The sequence below is a fragment of the Trachypithecus francoisi genome, unplaced genomic scaffold, assembly GCF_009764315.1.
Source record: "Trachypithecus francoisi isolate TF-2019V2 unplaced genomic scaffold, Tfra_2.0 Lachesis_group4, whole genome shotgun sequence".
Taxonomy (NCBI): Eukaryota; Metazoa; Chordata; class Mammalia; order Primates; family Cercopithecidae; genus Trachypithecus; species Trachypithecus francoisi.
Genome location: NW_022681469.1, coordinates 9,996,476 through 10,004,358, shown reverse-complemented (window position 1 = coordinate 10,004,358; position 7,883 = coordinate 9,996,476).

The following is a 7,883-nucleotide window of genomic DNA, read 5'->3' as shown; positions in this document are numbered from 1 at the left end:
CGGGGAAGAGCATGCAGTAAAGTGAATCCGGACTAGAATCTGGGGAAGCCTCTCTCCAAGGTTTCATCTCGGGGAAACAAGCCATCAGATTCTTGTCTAAACTTTGCCTCGTCTTATTTAGTCCTCTAGTGATTTTCTGCAAAAGGAAATACCAGATAGGCAATCTAGTGGTTTACATAGATCTGAATATAAGCTTGAGGTTTTCCCTCTTGACCACTTTGGAGAAGAAAACTAGGTTACGATGACTATTTTTGTATGTCAGAAAAGAAGCCCGTAATGTGCATTAAGTCTGAGACTTTTTTTGACACCTGGGAGTTTTAGAAGGCAAATAGGGAAAAGAAAAACCTAAACTGAAGTTCAGGAGTATTTTCTCGTGTGTGCAGATTATTACGTGAGGAAGGAAAAAAGGGTAACTCACAGACCTTAGCAATTAAAAAGATTTAATTTTTTTGTTGAATGTTTATTAATCTGATGGTTCCTGGTCAATTTTGTAGGGCAGAACATTATGCAACTAACTCTACAGTACACACATTATTATTGTGCTATGAATGCTGGCTACCAGACAGTTTGGTATCGTGTTATTTTTTGAGACAAGAATCTCGCTCTCTCGCCCAGGCTGGAGTGCAGTGGCGCCATCTCCACTCACTGCAACCTCTGCCTCCTGGGTTCAAGTGATTCTCCTGTCTCAGCCTCCCAGGTAGGTGGGACTACAGGTGCCGGCCACCACTCCCTGCTAATTTTTATATTTTTAGTAGAGACAGGGTTTCACCATGTTGGCCAGGCTGGTCTCAAACTCATAACCGACCTCAAGTGACCCACCCATCTCGGCCTCCCAAAGTCCTGGGATTACAGGTGTGAGCCACCGTGCCCAGCCTTAATATCATTTTAAAAGATAACCATGTTATTCAAAAAGACGAGTCAGAGTTCTCATCTTTCTTCTTGCTTCCTATGACTCTGTTAAACTGAGAGGAATGAAGACCCCATTTGCTCAGTGGTGGGAGAAACAATTTCACTGGCCATTTGTCCATACAAAGATAGGAAGCAGGCTCTTGAAGTGCTGTCTGTATATGAACATAAACACACATTATCTTGTGAAATTAAAATAACAATGTTCTTTTTGAAAGTATTTAGGGTATAGCTATAGAGAAGTTCATTCAACAAAACAGAACTTTATCAAGTTGGAAAACTCCTTTCTCTTTATCCCTAAATTTTTCACTCAATTGTGTTACGGATACAAACAGGCTGGGAGACCACTGTGTTGAGGGTCAGAACAGAGAGAGGTGAGAGATGATACTTTCATGAATATATCCAAGATCTCCATAATTGGTTGTTGTAAGTGTAGATAGGCTGGCTATCAAATCATAGATATGAGGCGGGGCACAGTGGCTCACTCCTGTAATCCCAGCACTTTGGGAGACTGAGGCAGGCAGATCACCTGAGGTGGGGAGTTCCAGATTGGCCTGACCAACATGGTGAAATCCCATCTCTACTAAAAATACAAAATTAGCTGGGCGTGGTGGTGCCCACCTGTAATCCCAGCCACTTGGGAGGCTGAGGAGGCTGGAGAATCACTTAAACCCAGGAAGAGGAGGTTGTAGTGAGCTGGGATTGTGCCACTGCACTCCAGCCTAGGCGACAAGAGTGAGACTCCATCTCCAAAAAAAAAAAAAAAAAGAATCATAGAAATGGACCCTAGTTTGGAAATTTATTCATGTAAATGAACTTCTCCCTGGCTTATCCCCAGAGCTGTGATTTAACATTATTGTGCTGGCTTTACAGACCAATTTGAACATGCATTTTCCTCTGCTTCTGCACAGACTCCCTAGAGAAGTGATCACATCACTGCATTCATCCTGGGTGACAAAGTGAGACCTTCTCTCAAAAAAAAAAAAAATCAAAGATCAATCTTAACTATCAATTCAATCTCTTTAATACATATAGGGCTATTCAGGTTATTTCTTCTTCAGTGAGTTTCAGTAGTTGGTGGGAATTTGTCCATTTCATATAAGTTGTCAAATTTATTCACATACAGTTTTTGGTGGTATTTGCTATGGTCTGAATATATCTCCCAAAATTTGTATGTTGAAACTTAATTGCCAATGTGATAGTAATAAGAGATGGGGCTTTTAGGAGGTGATAAAGTCATAAGGGTAGAGCCATTATGGATGGAACTGGGACCCTTATAAAGGGCTTGAGGGAATGGGTTCATTCTCATCCAGCATGTGAGCACACAGTGTTCATCCCCCTCTGCCTTTCCATGTTCCATCTTCTACCATGTGGAGATACATTAATGACAAGAAGGACATTACCAGACACTAAATGCCAGCACCTTAATCTTGGACTTCCCAGTCTCCAGAACTGTAAGAAATAAATTTCTGTTCTTTGTAAATGACCCAGTCTATGTTGTTATAGCAGCAAGAATGTGCCAAGAGGGTATTCTTTTCTCATGCTTTAAATCACTTTAGAGTCAGTAGTGAGGTCACCTCTAATTACTGGTATCGATAATTTTTGTCTTCTCTCTTTTTTAATGATGAGTCAGGCTAATGGTTTATAAATTATATTGGTCTTCTCAAAGAACCAGCTTTTGGCTTCACTGATTTTCCTTGTTGTTTTCTATTTTCTATTTCACTGGTTTCCATTTTAATTTATATTATCTTCTGCTTATTTTAGGTTGTATTTACTCTTTTCTCCGGAGTTTCTTAAAGTGAAAGCTGACATCATTGATTCGTGATCTTTTCTTCTCTTTTAATATGGGCATTTTGTGCTACAAAATTATTCCTGATTACTGCTTCAGACCTTAAATTAGGTGGGTGGAGATGGTGGCTATAGGGGAGTCTGTGTAAAGAATTAGAATGAGGAGAATTTGAAGAAAAGTAGGTTATTTGGCATAGCTGACATATAGTGAAAGGAGGTGCAGCATGGGATAATAAAGATGGAGAAAGAAGGAGCCAGGTGATAAAAGGCTTTAGCCTGAGGGCAGTAAAGTGTCAGTGAAGCAGGTGAGTGTGGCATGATAATATCTGCATTTTATAAAGATCACTCTGGGGGCCGTATGGGAGCCAATGTGACTAGAGTCAGAAAGACCAAATAGAAGGTGGTCTCACACTCATCTTTTTTTTTTTTTTTGAGATGGAGTCTCACTCTGTTACCCAGGCTGGAGTGCAGTGGCACCGTGTTGGCTCACTGCAATCTCTGTTTCCTGGGTTCAAGCAATTCTCCTACCTTAGCCTCTTGATCCTGGGAGGCAGAGGTTGCAGTGAGCTGCATGGCACCACTGCACTCCAGCCTGGGTGACACAGCGAGACTCTGTCTCAAAAAAAAAAACAAACAGAGGAAGAAAAAGATAAAGAAGGAAAGAAATCTATAGTCCCACTACCCAAAGATTACTACTGTGAATGTTGTGCCTTCTCTCCTTCTGCCCTTTTTTTTATTCTTATCAGCATGCATACACAATACACACATTCACATACATAATTTTTTGAGACAGGGTCCGGTTCTGTCTCCCAGGCTAGAGGGCAGTGGCACCATGTCAGCTCACTGCAACCTCTGCCTCCCAGGCTTAAGTGATCCTCCCACTTCAGCCTCCCAAGTAGCTGGGACCACAGGTGCGCACTACCACATCCGGCTAATTTTGTGTGTGTATGTGTGGTTTTTTTTTTTTGAGACGGGGTTTTGCCATGTTGCCCAGGCCGGTCTTGAACTCCTGGACTCAAGCGATCCACTCCTCTCGGCCTCCCAAAGTGCTGAGATTATGGGCATAAGCCACCAAGCCCAACCCACAGTTTTCTGTTTTATTAATTATTACTATTTTTTTGACTGCACCTGCTCAGCAGGGCTACCCCATGGGCAATATGCTGAGACAATTTTCTTTCACAAAATTGAAATACTATGTACACAGTCTTTGGTGCTGTGCTGGGTATTTTTTTTTTTTAATTCCCACTTTCATTATATCAAAAATATTTTTCTACTTTATAAGCATTTTATTTAGAGAATAGAGACAAGATCTCGCTATGTGGCCCAGGCTGGTCTCAAACTCCTGGGCTCAAGTGATGCTCCTGCCTCAGCCTCCCAAAGTGCAGGGATTACAGGCATGAGCCACTGAACCCAGCCTACTTTGTGAGTATTTTTAAATAATTATATATAGGCCAGGCACAGTGGCTCATGCCTGTAATCCCAGCAATTTGGGAGGCTGAAGCAGGTGGATCACCTGAGGTCAGGAGTTCGAGACCAGCCTGGCCAACGTGACGAAACCCCGTCTCTACTAAAAATACAAAAAAAAAAAAAAAAAAAAAAAATTAACCAGGAGTGGTGGTGGACACCTGTAATCCCAGCTACTCAGGAGGCTGAGGCAGAAGAATCGCTTGAACCCGGGAGGCAGAGGTTGCAGTGAGCTGAGATCGCACCACTGGACTCCAGCCTGGGCAACAAGAGTGAAACTCCATCTCAAAATAAATAAATTAAGTAATTATATATAGTGGAAAAATAAGGACAAAATATGATTTTTTTTAAGACAGAAAACCTATTTTAAAGAAAAATAGAAAAAACAATCCTTTTAAAGGTAACACTTACTCAGAAATGAGAGGTGCACTTCATCCTCATTACTGTGGCGAATATCTAGCTGAGTTAAGCAGTCACTGACGGGACAAAAAGGAAAACCATATGAGAGCACACGCATCTTCAAGGAAATGAAGACTTAGGCACTGGCAAAGCTAGATTTGAACCATTTGAACCTGGTAACTGGTTGTGTACAATTCATTAGTTGACACTGATAGTATCAGAGCCACATATGTTCTTGATAGAGGATATGGGGAGAAGCACACTAAGACAAATGTTGATTGGATACCACCTGTAGGGGCAGGGGTGGAATTAGGCCCAGGGACATAGTGTTGACCATCAGTTACTGTCGTTTCGCTTGTGAAATTTGTAATATTGGGAAATTAGTGACCCCAGAACATGATTTGACAGGCGTTGTGGTAAGCATTTAAACCTAATTTTTTTTCTATTGAAACCCCACAGTAATCCTATAACCTGAGTATTACCTCTGCCTTCATTTTACAGAAATCAGACGGAGACTTGGCAAGCCTGATGATCTTGTCCTGGGTTGTGCAGCTGTTAATCGTCAGAGCTGGGACAGGAACCTTCTGTCTGACTCCAGCATGCTTGTTTTTAATCTATGAACTCTGACACTTTGTAAATACATACACCTTATTTACTTTTCTTGAAAGTGTATAAAGATGTCATGAAGAAACAGGGCCACTGTGTTGCCCAGCTCCAGGAAGCACCATTCACGTTGGAATCTCAGTGAATGGCCAGCCCTGGATCACAGCCACAGAGAATACGGTGTGAATGGCACTCCTCGCAGCGGAACAGTGCCATCACCCTGCATTTCTTGAAGGAAAGTGGAAAACCAAGACGGTCCATTAAAGACATTTTTTGATGGGGCAGTGGGGGGGCAGGACTCATCCAGGATATAAACCCAGGGAGAAACTTTTTACAATTTTGCAATTTAGTTCTCAAACCTAATAGACATTCTATAGATGACATAACCCATAAAGAATTCAATTTAGGCTGGGTGTGGTAGCTCACGCCTATAATCCCAATACTTTGGGAGGCTGAGGCGGGTGGATCACTTGAGGTCAGGAATTTGAGACCAGCCTGGCCAACATGGCGAAACCCCATCTCTACTGAAAAGACAAAAATTGGCCGGGCGCGGTGGCTCATGCCTGTAATCCCAGCACTTTGGGAGGCCAAGGCGAGTGGATCACAAGGTCAGGGGTTCAAGACCAGCCTGGCCAAGATGGTGAAACCCCAACTCTATTAAAAATACAAAAAAGTAGCCAGATGCGGTGGCTCACGCCTGTAATGCCAGCACTTTGGGAGGCTGAGGCAGGTGGATCACGAGGTCAGGAGATCGAGACCATCCTGGCTAACACAGTGAAACCCTGTCTTTACTGAAAATACAAAAAAATCAGCCAGGCATGGTGGTGGGCGCCTGTAGTCCCAGCTACTTGGGAGGCTGAGGCAGGAGAATGGCGTGAACCTGGGAGGCGGAGCTTGCAGTGAGCCAAGATCGCGCCACTTCACTCCAGCCTGGGTGACAAAGCGAGACTCTGTCTCAAAAAAAAAAAAAAAAAAAAAAAAACAGTAGCTGGGCACGGTGGTGGGCGCCTGTAATCCCAGCAACTCTGGAGGCTGAGGCAGAGAATTGCTTGAACCCGAGAGGCGGAGGCTGCAGTGGGCCGAGATTACACCACTGCACTCCAGCCTGGGTGACAGAGCGAGACTCCGTCTCAAAAAAATAATAAATAAATAAAAATACAAAAATTAGCCAGGCGCAGTGGTGGGCGCCTATAATGCTAGCTACTCGACTGGCAGAGGCAGGAGAATCACTTGAACCCAGGAGGCAGAGACTGTAGTGAACTGAGATCGCACCACTGCAGTGCAGCCTAGGTGACAGAGTGAGACTCTGTCTCAAAAAAAAAAAAAAAAAAAAACTCAATATAAAGAAACCAGAGCTAGCTATAGACTTGGCATACTAAATTGGTCCAGCTGAGAGATTAGACCCATGCCCTTAATCTCATAAGTATGGTGACATATCTGATGGAACTATCTACTGATAGGAAATGAAACCCATTTGAGGATACAATCATTTTCAGTGAAGGCAAGTCTTGGGGTCACTGGGTGATGAGGACAAGCTGATGGGAGGCCGATGTGGGAGGATCACCTGAGGCCAGGAGTTTGAGACCACATGGAGCAACAAAGCAACATCAACCCTACCCTCCACCCTACATAAACTCTATTTTACAAACAAACTTTTAAAAATTAGCCTTGCATGGTGGCACACATCTGTGGCCTAAGATGAGAAGATCCCTTGAGCCCAGGAGGGCTTTGTTTTGTTTTGTTTTTTGAGACAGAGTCTCGCTCTGTCACCCAGGCTGGAGTGATGTGGCACAATCTGGGCTCACTGCAAGCTCCATCTCGCAGGTCCAAGCAATTCTGCCTCAACCTCCCGAGTAGCTGGGATTACAGGCTCCCGCCACCACACCCAACTAAGTTTTTGTATTTTTAGTATAGATGGGGTTTTACCATGTTCGCCAAGCTAGTCTTGAACTCCTGACCTCAAGTGATCCACCTGCCTCGGCCTCCCAGAGTACTGGGATTACAGGTGTGAGCCACCGTGCCTGGCCGAGGCCAGGAGTTTGAGGGTGGGATGGAGTTAGCTCTATGATTGCACCGCAGCACACCAACCTCAGCCTGGATGACAGCTGTTTTGTTTTGTTTTGTTTTGTTTTGAGACGGAGTCTTGCTCTGTTGCCCAGGATAGAGTGCAGTGGTGCAATCTCAGCTCACTGCAACCTCTGCCTCCCGGGTTCACGCCATTCTGCCTCAGCCTCCCGAGTAGCTGGGACTACAGGTGCCCGCCACAATGCCCGGTTAATTTTGTTTTTGTATTTTTAGTAGAGACGGGGTTTCGCATCGTGTTAGCCAGATGGTCTCGATCTCCCTGGCCTCGTGATCCGCCCGCCCGCCTTGGCCTCCCAAAGTGCTGTGATTACAGGCGTGAGCCACCGTGCCCAGCCGACAGCTGGTTTTTTTTTTTTTTTTTTAAGATAAGGCCTGGCTGTGTCACCCAGGCTGCAGGGCAGTGGCGCGATCTCAGTTCACTGCAACCTCTGCCTCCCGGGCTCAAGCGATTGATCCACGTCAGCCTCCCGAGTAGCTGGGACTACAAGAAAGCACTACCATGCCTGAAGACCCCATCTTAAAAAACAAAAGAAAGGTCTGATATTCCTTGATATTTTAATATTGAATAATTTTACGGTGCCCTTTTTTAAACTACAGAACTATTTAGGTGCATTACATTAAATTGTTATCACGTGCTC